This window comes from Gavialis gangeticus, unplaced genomic scaffold (assembly GCF_001723915.1).
Source record: "Gavialis gangeticus isolate Ggan-Ray unplaced genomic scaffold, GavGan_comp1, whole genome shotgun sequence".
Taxonomy (NCBI): Eukaryota; Metazoa; Chordata; order Crocodylia; family Gavialidae; genus Gavialis; species Gavialis gangeticus.
Window position 1 is genome coordinate 95,035,781 of NW_017729025.1, and position 13,601 is coordinate 95,049,381.

At 45.8% G+C, this 13,601-nt stretch overlaps 1 protein-coding gene across 11 annotated transcripts in view; it reads right to left on the bottom strand.

The window, feature by feature from the left end:
- The window catches only part of GPHN (gephyrin), a 693,379-nt gene that overhangs the window by 340,399 nt on the left and 339,379 nt on the right, over nt 1-13,601 (bottom strand). The window lies entirely within an intron of this gene.

Sequence of the window (13,601 nt, forward strand, 5' to 3'; positions counted from 1 at the left end):
GAACAACCGTAGTTAAAAGAAATACTTGGCTATTTTTAACACCCAGTGGAGGGAACAGCAGAGGGTAGGGAGTGAGTGTGGCAGCAATGGTGGGCAGACCCAGCTGCCAGTCAGGGTAGAGGAGAGATGAACCCTCCTCCCTGTCCCCCTCTGCCTCAGGGGCCAGGGTGCCCTGCCGCTACAGCAGCGAGGAGGGAGCACCCAGCAGACGTGGCTTGGGTCCCTGTTGGTGGCACAGGGATGGGGGAATTAAATCCCCCTCTGGCTAAACCACTGCCCTGCCTGTCCCTGCTCTGGCTTGGGAGAAAAGGGGCATGGCCAGCCTCGCTGGGCTGGAGCAGAGAGCCCAGCTCAAAGAGCATGCTGGGATACTGGAGGAGTCTGGTTTAAGTTAAACCGGGAAGGGGTCTGGGACAGACATTGCATAAACCAGTTTGACCCAAATCAGTTAAGTCTGATACTACATTCAATCAGGTTTATCTCAGACTGGTTTTGGCTGTTTTGAAATTGGCTTATGTGTACTGAATGTTTGCTGGTTTCTCAACACTTAAACCGGTTTATGTTTAATGTCTGTCCCTAGCCCAGGAAGTCATCTAATCCAACCTCATGCCCAAAGCAGGACCACCCCCAACTATATCATTCCAGCCAAGACTTTGTCGACCTGGGTCTTAAAAATCCCAAAGGGTGGAGATTCCATAACCCCTCTGGGTAACCTGTTCCAGTGATTTTACTACTCTCCTAGTGAGAAAGTTTTTCCTAATATCTAGCCAAAACTTCCCTTGCTGCAACTTGACACCATTGCTCAGTTCCCCCCAGCTTCTCCTCAGAAGCCACATGCCACAGCTCCTAGTCATTTTTGTTACCCTTCACTGCACCCTCTTATTTGTCCACATCCTTTCTATAGCGTGGAGCCCAAAACTGATGTGGCCTCACCAGTGCTGAACAGAGAGGACTAAGTGCACGCCAGAAGGTGAGATTGTGGAATTGTGCATTAGATCCCATTGCACATTATTGCTGGGACAGGGGAAGCCCAGGATGAGCACCAGCAAGAAGCAAGCCCCCATGGCTGGGAGTCCCATGCAACCCAGCTGAGGGGCTCCTAGCCACAGGGGCATGCCACATACCCTTGAAGTTGGAGGATCACTGCTGTAATGATCTCCCTGTCCTGGGGTTGCTGATTTTCTTGCACTCCAGGGGTTTCACTGCACACCAAAGCCCTAGGGATCATGGCAGTTGTGATCCCCAGGGTTCAGGGGCTTCTCACACCCCCAAGTCTCTAGGATTGTGACAGCTATGATCCCTAAGGCTTGGAGTTTTTATGCTGGGCATGGTGCACCCCTGCAGCTCGGAGACCCTTTTACATGTGCAAATTAAGCTTGATAGCAACCAGCTATAAAGTTAGTACACATTTTCAAGGTATAACTTTATAGCTGGTTGGAGTTTTTTTGATGTGTGATAGCTACTTTGAATGTGTAGCTGGTCTTCAGGTAACTGCACAATTAACCAATCATCTGTCACTAGGTTGCCTCCCCCATTCAAGTGATGGACTCCCACTTTCCCTGATCTTTCTCTTGTTGCTGACATCCTTGTAGAAATCCTTCTTGTTACCCTTCACATCCCTTGCTAGCTGCAACTCTAGTTGCGCTTTGGCCTTCCTGCATGCCTAAACAAAACTCTTGTACTCCTTCTTAGTCATTTGTCCAAGTTTCCACTTCTTGTAAGCTTTTTGTGTTTAAGCTCACTGAAGAGTTCCCTGCTAAGTCAAGCCAGTCTTATGCCATACTTGCTAGTTTTGCTGCTCATCAGGATGGTTTGTTCCTGCACCATTGTAAGGTTTCTTTAAAGCACAAGAAGCTCTCCTGGACTCCATTCCCCTTCAGGCTTCCCAAGGGATCCTGCCCATCAGTTCCCTGAGGGAATCAAAGTTTGCTTTTCTGAAGAACATACTCTGCTGCTCTCCTTCCTTCCTCAGGATCCTGAATTCAGTCATCTCATGGTCATTGCTGTAGGTCATGATGTAGGCCTGTGAAAGCTTAAGCCTTTCTGAAACAGTTAGTTTCTAAGGTGCTACCTGCCCTGCTTTCTGACTAACATCAGACTAACACAGCTAATGACTTCTGTGTGTTCGGGGAGTGTGCTGCTACTGAGACACCAAAGCCATATGTAGACTGCAAACTTATCATGGATGGGACTGGCACCTTCAAGCACACTGTGCTGTTTCACATAATCTGCCTCCTGTACTGGAAGCAGACTCCTGTAGCTGCCTCTGAGTAGCACTGTGGGTGGATTAATTAGCAGCCCTAAGCAAAAGTATCCTAATTAGCCTACCCTATCACCATGCAGCTTTGACTCCACTGCTTCTGGTTCAGGAAGCAGTCTGCAAGCAGCAAGGCAGCCTGGTTGAGGTTCCTGCTAATGGGTAGGGTAAGTTTCCAGTCTAGATGCAGCCTTTGGCTACTTGTACACATTATGGGGGTTTAGTACCTTAAATTGAAATGATGGGTTTTTAATCACAACAATTAAAACTATACCATTTCAATTTAGGGGCTTCTGTCATCACTACAGCGAGAGCACCAATCCTTTTTCTTTTTCCCTTGTGGAGCCTGCTTGCCTCTCCCGCAGCCAGAGGCAGAGCTGCTGGTAGGCCAAGCGGCCCCCTTCACAGTGGTGGCATCCCTCAGGGCTGCCTGGGTGGGCTGCTAGTGGGTGGGTGCTACATGGCAGGCGCTGCTGCTGTGGAGGGAAGGTCTGGGGCCCCCCACAGCTCAGGGACTGTCAATAGCTTGTCCCCAGGCCACAGGAGAGGTGGGCAGGCTCTGCAGCAAAAAAAAAAGGACTGGGCCCCTGAGCTGTGTGAGATGCCTGGTTCTCCATGACAGCAGTGCCCCCCAGGGCCTCCCAGGCAGGGTACTAGCTGTGCGGGTGCTGCCTCAGCTTACAGGCAGTACCCGCTGGATCCACCTCTTCCCAGAGCCCACATGGGGAATAGTACCTGGCAGGCTTCCAGTGCACAGGCTTGGGGAAGAGTTGGATCCGGTGGGTGCTCCCTGCGAGCTGGGACAGCACCTACACAGCTGGTACCCTGCCCAGGCAGCCCTGTGGGATGCCACCACTGTGAAGAGAAGGACCAGCCCCCCCACCCCCCCACAGCTCAGGGGCTGCATGGCCTGGTGGTAGCTCACACAGGCAGGCTCTGCCAAGGAAAAAAAAAGTGGTGAGGGGCCTGATTCTTTTTTTTCCCCCTCCCACCAAGACTGCCTACCTCTCCCATGGCTGAGGGGTGACCTGCCAGCAGGGCTTGAGCTGTGGAAGCCCCCCTGAACCTTCCCTCCACTGTGGTAGCATCCTCTGGGGCCACCCAAGTGGGCGGTTAGTGGGCAGGTGCTGCCCCAGCTCCCAGGCAGCACCCAGCCCAATCCAACTGTTCCTTGAGCCTGAGCTGGGGTAGCATCCACCTACTAGCAGCCCGCTCAGGCAGCCCCAGGGGATGCCACCACCATGGAAAGCAGCACTGGAGCCCTCTGCAGCTCAGGGGCCATGCAACCCACTCGCAGCTCACCCCCTGGCCGCAGGAGACGCAGGCATGCTTTGTAGTAAAAAAAAGGATCAGGTTCCTTACTGCTTCTGCTTTCAGCCCGCCTTGCCCGCAGTGGGTGGGGGGTGAGATATCAACATCTGCAACATTACAAATAGCTATGCTGCAAACTAAACTACATGCGGATGTGGTTTAGTTTGCAATGTAGCAAACATATTTAAATCATAAAACCCCCCTGCACGTGTACAGTGTGATGCAATTAAACCGCAAGAATGCCCAATTTTCATCACATGTACAAGTGCCTTTAGTTGCTTTTGCTCATGTTGCTCTGGCAAGACTAAAGGGCTACCACACTATCTACATTTTCATGATTTATATTGTCAGCAGAGAAATAAATGGTCACATTCATGGCTCAGGTGCCCTTTATGATGCCAGCTTAAAAACCAGAACATTTGCTATCCAGCAAAAATGTCTCAATTATATGAGCTGAGTTTGGGGACAGTCAGGCACAGACTGGAATCTGTCTACCCTTAAAGACCTGTGACCATCTAGAAAGTTAAGAGAACACAGGGAAAATGAAACTAAAAGACTTTGCATATTGGTAATGATAAACTATAATATTCATATCCATTTGTAAGCACTACATAAAATTTGGCTTTCCCTCCCTCTCTGCAACAATCATATCTTCTTGGCCCACCAGGCAACCTAGCCGCCGGTTGGGTACTAAAGCAAGGAAAAAATATGTGAGAGAATGACTCCTTATCACCTGCATGAAATAGCATAATTCTAATCCTTGATATTTTATTTTTTAATATTGGCTTAGTGATTGTAATGTAGGGTTGTTTAAGTGTTTTTATTTTTTTTGCATTTTTTAAATCTTTATTCATTTTATTGGGCTGGATTTATTTTAGAATTTAAATTTACTTCATTGTGTTCCATGGCCCATAACTGCTAGACTAATAATCAATTTGAAACCTGTGTATTAAGCCAGTTAGGATATGTATTGCTTATTTCTTGAAAAGACCATGTATGTGGAGTGAAATGTTATGTGCTAAATAAACTTGTTTTTGATAACCAAGATACATGTTTGTTTAAAGGCTTCCACCATTTCAATATTTAGAAGTGTGTTATCCTTCAGAGAAGATGAAAAACTGAGGTCCTGATCTTATGCTGACATTAACAATGGGAATGTAAGACTGATGTTGTAGCTGTGATGGTCCAGAAATTATGAGAGAAGCAAGATTTTTAGGGTGATATATTTTATTGTACCAACTATATAGTTGGGATGGAGTTATGCAAGCTTTAGAATGCAAGACATTTTTCATCAGGTCTGACTTGAACAAGCCATGCCAAACCAAGCCATTCTAATAATACTGTTTTAAGACTGGTACTTGCATTCAATAAAAAATATCACCCTAAGATATCCTTGCCTCTCGCCATTAACAATATAATACTACTGCTTGGAAGACTAACCTACTAGTTCTAATGTCCAGGTCAAATTCCAATCTCATTTTTTATACTCTGCCTCTTCAAATAACAGCTTAAATTGGACTCTAGCATTTTTCATCTCATACGTGTTATATAGTGTTGTTTTGAATTCACCTGCAGCCGCAACGCTTATCCAACAGCTCTCCCACATATACAGTTGCTCCAATAAAAGATATTACAAAAAGTCCTCTCTCCATGAAATAGGACCACGATTTTAAAAACGAGGGGCCAAAACCTACATAAATAACTTCATTTTCAAGTGATAAATATCCAATCGCTCCCACTGATTTCAACCCATATTCAAACACCAGACTACCCTACCAATGAGAGCTGTCCAGAAGAATTTGCAGAAAAGCAGATAGATTTCTGTTAGGAGACCACTGTGAAACTGTAACAAGAAAAATTAAAAGCAACCCACTCTTTTAGTTATGGAAATGTAGGATAACAATAGTAGTAAAACAGGGGAAAAAACAAAGACACTAGATGTGGTTTAAGTGAAAATGAATATATAAATGCCAGCCTTAACTGTTATTAATAAAGCTGACGATATTCCACTTACTTCTGCCAGTACTTATAAATGATGCCCAAGCATGCATCTGAAATGAAATGCAAAAGTTTCTTATAGAATCTTCCTAAATATCCCTGTATATTCCTTGAAACAACTCTTTTAAAAAGCAAAGTTCTGCTACCACTGCACCTTTATTGAACTCTGATGACTCAGTGGAATGTTCCTCCTCGTTTATTCCTCCAAGGATGGTGAAACATTTCTGAAATCCTACTGATAATTCAAAGGTGCAAACAGAAACACTACCAAAAGAAATCAAAACAAAATGCTAGTTTTTACCATTTTATCACTAGAATGATTTGCTAGCTTATCCAGAAAGAGACTGCATAGAATATATAGAGATATAAATTTTGAAAATTAGGAGCAATGAATTCTAATTCAATATTGGTGCCCAGTTAGAAAGAAAACATATTAGGAAGTGAGATGGGTGGGGAGAGGAAGGGGTTTCACTTCCTAGACAGTATCATATACGGTTGGCCTCAATTTGCACGGTTTCAGTTCATAGATTCACAGATATTAGGGTCAGAAGGGACCGCAATATATCATTTAGTCCAACCCCCTGCCCTGGGTAGGAAAGAGTGCTGGGGTCAGATGACCCCAGCCAGATGCCTATCCAGCCTTCTCTTGAAAACCCCCAAGGTAAGAGAGAGCACCACCTCCCTTGGAAGCCCATTCCAAGTTTTGGCCACCCTTACCGTCAAGTAGATTTTCCTGATGTCCAGCCTAAATCTGCTCGGTCAGTTTGTGATCATTGCTCCTTGTTACCCCAAGAGGCACCCTGGTGAACAGAGCATCTCCGGTTCCTTGCTACGTCCCCCTAATGAATTTGTAGGCAGCCACAAGATCACCACTCAGCCTTCTCTTGCAGAGGCTGAAGAGATCCGGTCCCTTAGTCTCTCTTCATAGGGCTTGGCCTGTAAATGCTTAACCATACGAGTGGCCCTCCTCTGGACCCTCTCAAGGTTATCCACATCCTTCTTAAAGTATGGCACTCAGAACTGGATGTAGTACTCCAACTGCAGTCTTACCAATGCTGCATAGAGGGGAAGTATCACTTTTTTGGTTCTAGTTGTAATGCATCTGCTGATGCATGATAAAGTGCAGTTAGCTTTGATGATGATTTTGTCACACTGATGACTCATGTTCATCTTGGAGTCCACTATGACTCCAAGATCCTTTTCTGCTTCTGTGCTGCTGAGAGGGTCATTCCCCAGCCAGTAGGTGTGCTGGATATTTTTATGCGCTAGGTGCAGCACTCTGCATTGGTCCTTGTCGTACTGCATCCTATTGTGTTCTGCCCACTTATCCAACCGGTCCAGGTCTGCCTGCAATTGTTCCCTACCCTCCAGAGTGTTCACTTCCCCCCACAATTTAGTATCATTTGCAAACTTGGACAGAGTACACTTCACACCCACATCCAAGTCACTGATGAAGATGTTGAAGAGTACAGGTCCAAGGACCGAGCCCTGTGGAACCCCACTGCCCACATCCTTCCAGATTGATACCGACCACTTTCTGGGTGTGATCCCCAAGGCAATTTGCAATCCACTGGACCATGTAGGCATCTAAGTCACAGCCTCTTAATTTATTTATGAGAATGGGATGAGCTACCGTATTGAAGGCCTTTCTAAAATCTAAGAAAATGACATCTACCTCTACTCCTGCGTCTAAGCATTTTGTGACCTGGTCATAAAATGAAACCAGATTAGCCAGGCATGATCTGCCTGCTGTGAATCCATGCTGGTTGCTCTTCTGCATTATTTTGCCCACTGGACTTGCACAAATATGATCCTTAATAATCTTTTCAAAGACTTTTCCAAGGATGGAGGTGAGACTGGCTGGCCTATAGTTATGCACAGCGAAGTAATTGTGACCCTTTATTTTTGTACATGGAATGGATTCACTTTTACATGGTGCAGTGCAGCGGCCAAGATGCACAGATGAGTCTAGAATCAGCTGGTCGCTTCCTGCCCCTACTCCACCATGCTGCTTTCAGTGTAGCTGGTAAGTGTGTTGTGGTGTGTTGTGGTGGAAGGAGAGTGGGGAGGGAAGGGGCATGAGGGGCAGATCAATGCCCCCCATGGTGAGGGAGGGAATGCGGCAGAGGCTGGAGCAGAGGCTGCCCAGCCAGGGTGGGGCAGGCGTGGAAAAGAGCTGTGGCTCGTCCAGGAGTTGTGGTGGGTAGGGGTGGCTCCTGCTGCATGCACCGTGGGAGGGCACTGGCAGACATGTGCCCCCCAGATCTGTGTGGGATGGGGTGGGCTGCAGCTGGGTCTGTGTGGGGCTCTTCTCCACAGGGCTTGAGCCGGGCTGGGTTCAGGGCTGTCAGCAGTGGTGCTGGAAGGGAGCTACGGGTGGGCTATGGTGAAATTTGGGGTGGCTGCAGTCCCCCCATAGTCCCTTCCCAGCACTGCTGCCATCTGCCCAGCCCTCGCCCAGAAAAGCACGGTGTAGCCTTAGCTCCAGCCCACGGTTGCAGCCTGCCTGCACACGCCCCACCCGTGCCCTCCTGGGGCTCATGCAGCAGCAGAAGCCAACAGCCCCACACCTCCTGGATGAGCCACAGCTCCCTCCCGCACCTGTCGTGGCCCAGCTGGGCAGCGTCTGCCCCTGCCCCACTCCTCTCTCACCACGGTGGTGGGGAGGGGGATGTTGGTCTCCCTCCCCCATGCCCCTTCCACCACACCAGACTTACCAGCTGCATGCAGCTCTCCAAGCTGCTGGGCTCCACTCCTCACTGCCTGTGTGTGGTGCTGTGGCTGCACACACGCACAGGCATTTATTAGCCAAATTATCAGCCGCATCTGGAACCTAAACCCTTATTTCCCATAGACCTTTGGTATCTTTTTACACAATTTCTATTTGCACGATGTTTTTTCAAGAACGTAACCACCATGTAAATCAAGGTCTGACTGTATTTCAGAAATGAAATTTCCCTCCCCACCCCCAAAGGTATTTCAGAAGAGCAAATGTTTTGCCTTTGGTTGCTACTCTTTACAACAAATATAATCTGTTATCCAACACTTCCCTGTAGGTGAGAGTCCTTTGACTATTCTTGCACAGTGGTCCATGTTGTAACACCATAGTACAGGGGTGACCAACCTCCCATACAAGTGCCACAGGTAGCCTCTGAGTAGTATGCAGCAGATCAGGCAGGGGCCAGGCAGCACAGTGGCAGATAGGGCAGGAAACATAAGGCAGAGCAGGAGATCAGGCAGGGATCACAGAGTAGAGAGCAGAAAGCAGATTCAACAGAAAAGGGGATCAGACTGACACTCAGCCAGGGTTCAGGGCTAAATTGTGGCATACCTGCCAAAAATGTTGCTCCCATTATCGCTGTGTATGAAAGAAGTGGGGCTGCTGACTAGATGTTCTGTATGGGGCATCCAAATCCTATTAAGTCATATCTTTCATTACTCTGATCTAGGTTATCTTTTAGGAAATACTTCAAGGATCATCCTTTTATAGGCTTTTCTGGGAAGGGGTTGTATGTGTGTTTGGAGAGAGAGTGGATTAATTATTAGTGTTTTATGTACTTTTATGGTCTTTTATAATTATTGAAATTATGGGGCAATTTTGGAGGTTTTAATTTTTATTGTATGAAGAAACAAGAAATAGCCCTTTTAACACCTGAAATAAATCTCCCCCATATAAACAGCATATATCAATATGCAATTGAACATCTTGATCAAAACAACAAGACCTAGGGTTTTTTAAATCAAAATGTATCTTTGCGTGTCAGGACATGTCATCCATGTACACCACATATTTCTCTGAAACAGAGATGGGGGATTACATGTGATGCAACTAAGAATATGGCAATTAATTTCAAAAGGAAAGAAATCTTTGCAAATCATTCTAATTGGATATCCCTGCATTTCAAAATTATTAGAAACTATCTATAAATTGACCACTTGTTTCATATATTTGCTTCTTCTATGCATTTGAAATTGCTAACTTCACAACAAAAAACAAACATTCTTGCTATTCAGTACAAGCCAATGCTATATGGGGAGATCAAGCTGCAGTGTACTTTATCTTTCTTATCACCAATAGAAATATCAATTAATATCTGGTTACAGAATTTGAATTCCAAGTGAGATGGAAGCCAGTAAGTATCAACATAGATTTTTACATTCCATGTAGTCTTTTTAACATTAGAGTTAAACTTAGCACAGTTAGGTTCTGACACGTTTCACTTAAGACATGATTATCTGGTTAATCATGTCTTAACTAGTGACCTGGCCATATGTTCAATCAATTAATGGAGTGATAAAACCAGGAATAAATGACAAAGTTATTACACAAAGTATGTATAATAACTTTGTGGTGGGTTCCTATCACGCCTTTAATTGAACATATGGTCAATGCTCTCAGCCTCTGGAGCACACTCCCAATGCAGGAGCTGGGGAGACCCAATCAGTTGACAGGGCTTGCAGCAGCAGGAGTGAAGATAGGCGGAGCCCAGGACACAATGCACATGTGGAATGGCAGGAAGGCTGATTGTTGGGATTGCACATCAGTAGGGTTCCTGGTTTCTCTGATTAAAAAAAAAATCTCCAATTTTCAGATTAAAATATAACCCTAAATCTACATTTTTCTGTGATTAAAATAAGACACCACTAATAAATAGATGGGGGGGGTGTGTATAGTGGTGTTTCATTTTGATCAAGGAAAAATGTGGATTTTGGGTTACTTTTTTAAACCTGAAAACGGGATTTTTTTTAAATCAGAGAAAACCAGGATCCCTGAACATCAGATCCCATCATGTCTTCTTTTTAATGCCTGTCAGTGGCCTTAGAGAAAACAAAAGTAGAACCCCGCGATATATTATGGTAAATCTTGGTGTATGTAAAAAACAGCTTGTAATACTACTAGCTAACCATTTTCAAATGTAATTATATTTACCAAATTGATTTTGGAACTCATTCCTCAAAGTAATTTTTCTGATTACGACTTTATTTTAAGGATTTGAGTTTCTCACTTACAGTTTCTTATTTTAGTTTTAAAGATGACCTTCACCTTACTGTGACCCTACAGTGGCATAAGGAAAAAATGTGTCAGAAATTCATGTGTGCTTACAGCAGATACTGCATCCAGTAAGAACACAAACAAGAAATTAAAAAATGACTTTGTTTAAAATACCAACTATTTTTTTCAAAGTGACATTGAACACAGTAGATTTTAAACAAAGAACCAGCCTGACAGTGAAAACTGATTAAAAATTCACAGGTCAACATATTCTACTTTCCTAGCAATCAAAGAGTGAAGTCTGGTCATGTGGCTACAGCAGGACAGGGTCATTCTCAACTTTGCAGCTGACTGCATGCAAGTCACTTGACTGTGAAATTAATACAAATGCAGAAATGGTTCCTCAGCAATAACTCTTCTTTGAGATGTGTTGCCCGTTATCCATCCATCCATCCATATATATATGTGTATGGAATATATATATTCCACCATTACTGGCTGAATGTACAGTGCACTCAAGCAGGACATTTTTAGTCAGCAGCACCTGTTGGGGCAATATGTGTCGTAGAGGTTTTCAAGTTTGCAGTACATCTCTAATTGTCCCTAGTTCCTCCATCATTTCCAGAATCTTAGGTGAAAAGACCAGTATAATAGCAAGGCAGGAGTGGGTTATGGGTTATATCTAGGGACAACACATCTTGCAGAACCACAGTTTCAGTACAGATAAGTGACCAATTCTCCTTCTTCAAGTGACTGCCCATATGTATATTCTACTGTTACTGACCCCCAAGCCACAACTGCATACAGAGGTAGGTAGTAGAAGTCTATTTAAAAGCAAATATAGCCCAGTTTTACAGAAGCTGTATCTTCTCTAGAAACCTGGATGATCACATAATTCTGAGTGACATGTAAATGTAGGACTGTATTGCTTTTTTACATATGACCAGAATTGATAGGTTCCAGAGACAAGACATTGTGGAGGGCTGAACTTTTGTTGAATGGACTGTTACTTAGGCCCCTCCACACATTACAGGTATTGCACAATTAACTGGTTAATTGCACACGTACCTGGAGACCAACTACATGCGCGAAGTACTTATCACAATAAAAAGCTCCTGATCTCAATCCTGGGTAAGAATCTGAAGAAAATAATCGAAGAGACCCTTCTTGATAAACTGGCTGATGGCAACATCCTGAGAGACAGCCAGCGTGGGTTTGTGACGGGTAGGTCTTGCCTGACCAATGTCATCTCCTTCTATGACCAGGTGACATATCACACCTGGACAACGGAGAAGAGATTGACATCATAGATCTGGACTTTAAAACAGCCTTTGATCTGGTGTCCCATGGTTTCCGCATGGAAAAGTTGGCCCTTGGCTACACCACAGTCAGATAGCTGGGAAATTGACTCTGAGGTTGGACTCAGAGAATAGTAGTCGATGGAAGCAAATCATTATGGTGCTCTGTGACCAGTGGTGTCTCCCAAGGCTCTGTCCTTGCACCAGTTCTCTTTAATATCTTTATCGACAATGTGGGCAGTGGTGGCAGAAGTGCACTGGCCAAGTTTGCCGATGACATTAAACTTTGTGGCATAGTGTCTGCACCTGAGGACAGGCTAGTGATCCAGGCTGACTTGGCTAAGCTTAGTAAGTGGGCGGATATAAACCTGGTGACGTTCAATACCGAAAAATGCAAGGTACTCCCCCTTGGGGAAACCCCCCCCCCCACAGCACACTTATAGGCTTGGCAGTGCTATGCTCACTAGCACCATGGCTGAAAGAGACTTGGGGGTCATGACTGACCAAAAGATGAACATGAACCACCAATGTGATGTTGCAGCTGGTAAAGCAAACAAAACCCTGGCTTGCATCCATAGATACTTCTCAAGTAAATCTCAGGATGTCATCCTCCTGCTATACTCGGCCTTGGTGAGGCCGCAACTGGAGTACTGCATCCAATTCTGGGCTCCACAATTCAAGAAAGATGTCGAGAAGCTTGAGAGAGTCCAGAGGAGAGCCACACGCATGATCAGAGGGCAAGAGAATAGGCCTTCTGAAGGGAGGCTGAGAGCCATGGGACTCTACAGGCTGGAAAAGTGCAGGCTCAGGAGTGACCTGGTGGTTGCCTATAAGTTCGTAAGGGGTGTGCATCAGGATCTGGGGGAACGTCTGTTCACCAGAGCACCCCAAGGGATGACAAGGTCCAATGGTCACAAACTCCTCCATGACCTTTTTAGGCTAGACATAAGGAAAAAATTCTTTACTGTCCAAGCCCCCAAGGCCTGAAATAGACTCCCTCCAGAAGTGGTGCAGGGACCTACTCTGGACTCATTCAAGAAATGACTGGATGCTTATCTTCCTGGAATCCTTTGACCCTAGCTGACTTCCTGCCCTTGGGGCATGGGGCTGGACTTGATGATCTTCGAAGTCCCTTCCAGCCCTAATGTCTATGAAATCTATGAAATCAGCTAAAAAGTTAGACCTTGAAAATGTGTAATAACTTTGTAGCTGGTTGCTACTGAGCTATAATTTGCACATATAAGAAGGTCTCCTCTGCTGCTGGGAGCCCCACTAGCTGATGGGGCTCCCAGCCACAGGGGTGTACTATGCCCAGTGAAAAACTCCCAGGCCCTAGGGATCATGGCAGCTGTGATCCCCAGGGTCCAGGGGTTGCAGGAAACCCTTGGGGCCTGAGGATCACAATCATCCTCTGGCCCAGAGGGTTTCCTGCATTCCTGGGGTAAGGGAATCACCCCAGTAGTGATCCTCTGGCTCTGGGGGTTTCCTCACATCCTTGGGGCAGGGGGATTGCTGCAGCAGGGATTCTCTAGCCCTGGTGGTGCATGGGGCATCCCAGTGGCTGGGAGCCCCTCAACCGGGATGTGTGGGGCTTCTCAGTTGCAGGAGCCTGCTTCTTGCTGGTGCTCACCCCAGGTCCCTCCTGCCCTGGCAGTCAGGTGTGATGGGATCTAATGTGCAATCCCACAATTGTGCCTCCTGCCCTGCTTGGTCCTTGGGCCAGTGCTGTTCAACATCTTCATTA